General features: G+C 34.8%; 1 pseudogene; it reads right to left on the minus strand.

The window, feature by feature from the left end:
• Window positions 1-4373: 4373 nt before the first annotated feature.
• LOC149535057 (cinnamoyl-CoA reductase CAD2 pseudogene) lies at window positions 4374-5022 on the minus strand (annotated as a pseudogene).
• Between the last annotated feature and the right edge of the window lie 244 nt (window positions 5023-5266).

A 5266-nucleotide genomic window follows, 5' to 3' on the forward strand; every position in this document is an offset into this window, starting at 1 on the left:
CTACAGGAAAGATGACTAGTGCCTATGCTTGAACAACCAAAAGCATATTATACATGAAGTACAAGATATATGTGAACATTTCCATGATAAGGACACAAGTGAACAATTCTTCCTTGTACCTAGTACTCCATTTCAAAAACCAACCCAAGAGGATCAAGGTATGCATTATGTTGGTAACATATATTGTCACTCTATTTCATTACAAAACCAACATATTTCTTTAAAACATACTTCTCCACCGAGGACACACAATGAATGTATATTCTCAGAACAACCCATATATCCCATTTATATTCCACCACATCTATCCTTACCATCTCTATTCTACCCATCCTCCTTAATCCCATCCACTTTATGTCCTCAACAATTCTTTCCATTATCCCATTCACATTACACTCCACAATTTCCACCAAAGGAAACTATAATGCCTCATAATGCACTTCATACTAAGGTGGTTGAAATAGAATATAATACTAAACTCTCAAGGATCCCTTTACCATTTTATTATGTGCTTGTAATTGGTAACTCAATTTTGAAATGCATTGATATAGATATGGGATGTGATTTTGGTTTAATTTGATTGGATGAACAATATAATTTATTGAATTATAATCAACTATATTCTTCTTTTCTACTTAGTGAATCACAAATTAACACAAATTAGGTCATACTTCAACATGAGTCAATTATCAAATTCATAAATATGTGTGTTGATATTTATCATGTGCTAAGAAATATTAAATCATATACTTTCCTCATTCCACAAATGTGTTGGTAGATTCTTCAAGATCTGTATTTTCTTACTTTTGTGCTTATGCATGTTGATCTTTAGAGGCCTATGGAAATTGTGTATTCCTCACATAGTTGATTTGGGAGAAATAATTTATTAAGCACAATCGTATGGAATTAGATGTATTAATGGCCAAATAAAATATGTTGCAAATGGATGGTTATTCATTTTCAAAAGAATCAAAGTATTAATATCTATTGTCAATATTGATTCTTTGTACTATTATTCTATTTCTTGATTCCTTGGATTGTCCTAATAACTCCATGAATTTGTAATATGAAACTAAGGTAGGGGGATATCCATTGAGTTTTGAAATCTTTGGTTATCCTATTCCTTTGGTTTCATCTTTGTACATCCGTGTAGTATGAAGTTAAGCTGGGGGGAATCATTTGACTTTTCTAATCCTTGATTGATTCCTAATAAATTTTCATTGATGCTTCTGACATACCTCATTGTGTGATTCTTTGACCACATCAAGGCATGTATTCCTATGTTGATTGACATTGGTATAATTCACTTTAATCATATTCATTTTTTTTATCAAGTTTTTATTCATATTAATAACTCTACATACCATTAGTAAAAATCCATTACTCAATTAATGGTAAGGTTATAAATTGGAAAAAATTTCTTTACTATACTTAATATGCTTGGTTTTGAGAACATGGTTATAGATCTCTTGTTATGGTGAGATGATCTTAGCATCAATACCAATTGATGATGCTTGTCTACACAAGAATTTCATAACACACCAGGTTGTCTTTGTTAACATTGTGTAGGCTTGTTGGCTATTTGGAACATATTAGTTTCATTCTTGCTTCAACATTTGAGATCATAAGAAGGACATGGCATAAGGTATTGACCACCTTGAAATGAGATTTCGTTGGTGCTTGGTGTTGGTGTTTTGAAATGTTATAGGTTTTAGATTACCCCGATGAGAATATGGTACATCTAGGGGTAGCTAACTCCCATCTTTAACATATCATTTCAGACAATGGGCCAACTATAAGGCTTGACCCTTCTTCTACTTTAGGCTTTGCAAAACCTAGTTGGGTAGACCTTAGATTCAATTAATATGGTACTAGTGCAAAAACATATTCCTAAATCGATTAAACAGATTTAACACTTATTTCTCCTAATGACTCATGCAATAACATAGATCTACAATAGATAAATGCAAATCTATGAAATTCACAAGCTGAGTGAGGGCATTCTATTTTAACTCTTCAACATGAAAGGGAAGAGAAATTGATTAATGATGTTAAATATTAGCACAACCCCAAATATGCAGTAGCATGAACAAGTGATCTTGTAACTGATCAGTGCCTTATCTATTGGACAATTTCATGAATTTGATACATACATATGTGATACTAGGACATATTTCATACACCCAGACATTAGATCTATCCTATCACTTTGTGAATTAGACATCAGTGTTCATTAAGACCTCATTCTCATGAAATATCCTTCTCCAATAACCCACAACCCTATCAAACACATCAAGCATTTACTTGGCTCTTTGTTCCAATAGAAAAACATATTTGACATAAAACCTTAAAGGGATGCAAATGAGTTTTAGTTCTTTTTTCCTAAACCACATAAGACTACAAATTACTGAGATAGGAGACGAGAATTAGAATGAAACTAAAGAAATTTTGGCTCATTCATATTCATTTCTTTGAAAAAATACATTCAAATGAATGAAATCAAAACATAGAAACACCTAATAGATTTGAACTTTATCTATTATCTTCACTACTACTATTCATACAAGAGAAATGTTGAAGAAAATTGGTGTCACAGTCAAGAAAACATATCAAAAACTGGAACCATTGGTCTCACAGATCTGAGAAAACTCAAGATTGGAACCCCCATGGTATCACAATAGTGAGTCCTTTTTTCTTCAAAACTAGAACTGTACAATGAGAAAGAAAGAGAATAATATAGAAGAGAGTGAATTCTTGGATTTTTTGTGAAGATGACATGTGTCCACTTGAAAAATCTCTCCTAATAGTGAAAATAATCTCTCTAATCTCTCTCTACAACTGGTGAATCAAATCCTCCATCATCACTAAAAATTGGAGCCAAATTATACCAAAAAGGCATAATATTCTCAAAAATAACCCAAAAAATCTTTTACCATGCTTTTAACTACATTTTTTAATTTCATCAGTTTCACTAAGAAGGCCCAAAATTTACATTTCTATCTATAACTCAAACCAATGAGCACATGTGCAAAAACAAACTCCATAATCAGAAAGTTTGCCTTCTCCTAGTTCTAGTGATGTATAATATGCATATATTCGCCTATAGGAGACCCCCTGAAAGTTGTTTTGAAAAATATGCCCTTGGCATGAACTTTGGCTTGCAACTATTTAAAATTTCAAAAATTAAAAATTTCCAAAGTTCAGACTTTAGAAATAACCCTTTCTAAATTTAAAAATCTGTACAAGACCTTCTGGAGAAGCTATTTAAAAATGACATTTAAAAATCATTTTACTTTTTTCCCTCAGCTTCCATTTTGGGTCAACCCTATTCGGCTGAGGTGCCACATGTTGATGTATGATTGGCTGACTACTAATTTGTCATCTGACCCCTACCACCTAGACACCATGTGGCATCATTTGATCCATCCTCTATTCTGCCATGTCAACACACCATGTCATCATGCCACATCAGTAGTCACTATGTCGCTATCCTAGTCAACATTCTACCATGTCATTAGCAACATAGTGACCTTGTGACATGTGTCATTCTTGCCATGTTAGTACCCAATCATTGGTCCACCTCATCATGCCACATCAATGCTACCTCATTGCCAACTCATTGCCACATGTCAGTTGCTAATTGAGTTGACATGTCACTATGTTAACATTTGTGCATCTTTGTCTTGGTGACATGGTGACCATCGTCGAATGCACCACATGTCACCATCCTGTGCTCATGAGATCTCTATCCACCACATCACCTCTAATCATAGTCTACTCACCACATGCTGCCATGTGTTGGATTCTAGTTCGTCAACTCTACTGCAACTGGGTCCCACACTTCTTTCTTTCCAAATTCCTAAGCTTTTTGATAGGTCACTATGTCGCTACTAGAAAACCTCACCATTTTATGGCAAGGACATGGCACTTTCCTAGATTTTCAACTATTTCGGCAATCTTCCATGTCATTCTGACATCATTGATCTGTATTAGTGTGTTTGGACACTCAAAATTTATTTCCTAGTCACCTCCAACTGGCTGACCATGGGCCCCATGCATATTGTTCAGGCATCAAAAGCCTTGTGTCTTTAAGACACTTACTTACTAAGTGGATTTGTATATAAACAACTAAAGGTTTATCCATTCAAGGAATGTGGGATAAATAACCATAAGAAAAGTCCACTTTTCTTTAGCCCAAACTAGCTCTCACCATTGATTTCTCCTTTCTTTGCAAAAGATGCCTCTACTCATCCTCTATTTATGCCATGTGTGACCCTTGGTTTCTCCTATCGCTTCTTAATCCTCCATATTATGCCTATGATGACGTGTTTGTCTTCCATACTGCCACCTCCATCAATCTTGTATATTGTCATTCAGTTGTCGCCTTGAAGAAGTTTAAGAAACATGGCCATACTAGCATTGATATCTGGAGGCATTATCAACCCCATCACAGTGCTTGGATTTATGACAACCACATCCAAACTAGTTTTCTTGGTGAAATCCCAAGCTGCCTTTTCAGCAAGTATTTTTTATGCAAGATACCAAATCCCATTTTTTTCACAATAATCAAGATCATTCTAACAGTTTTCATCCTTGGGCACATCAAGAGGCTAGTTTGGACTAGGAGTGATTACAAAAATTGACAAGGTTAACACTACATGTTTCACTTCTACTTTGTGGGCAGCTTACAAGACATTCATAGTGCCCTTGACAATAGGATCTAAGAGCTGAGTTTGTGGGTCCTTGACTTTCTCTGCAATGCAAGGAGATGCTAGATGGAAAAAACCCACACAACTACTAATTGTAGCACAAATAGAATCATAATCTAGTACTTCCACTTGAAACAATTTCAGCCTCTCCTTGGCTCCTTCCATGGATTTCCAACTGTTTGGTTTCTTTCTCATTTCCTAAATCCTGAACAATGCCATGAACAAACTAGCCTCCCTCCAAGAGCAAACAAACCACCCATGATCCAATGAATCCACTATCTCTTGTCATGCATATAGTTCCTTTGTTGTCCATCGTCATATTAGTATTATGGTTTACAAACTAGAGAAAAATGCAGACTTCCTCTGAACTCTTTTTTTTTTTAGCTACCAAAGCTATGTCGAATGGCAAAAAGACAAATGATTTTAAAATAGATATAAAAAGGACATTGCTTCGACTAGTTGGGAATCATCAATTCATATGACAATGAGGATTGAGAAGCAAAAGAAAGAAGGACAAGAATGGATTTGTGGAGAAATAAAAGGAGCCAGGGCTTTTG

Source organism: Cupressus sempervirens, chromosome 10 (assembly GCF_028749045.1).
Source record: "Cupressus sempervirens isolate cs-2001-9-10 chromosome 10, ASM2874904v1, whole genome shotgun sequence".
Classification (NCBI taxonomy): domain Eukaryota; kingdom Viridiplantae; phylum Streptophyta; class Pinopsida; order Cupressales; family Cupressaceae; genus Cupressus; species Cupressus sempervirens.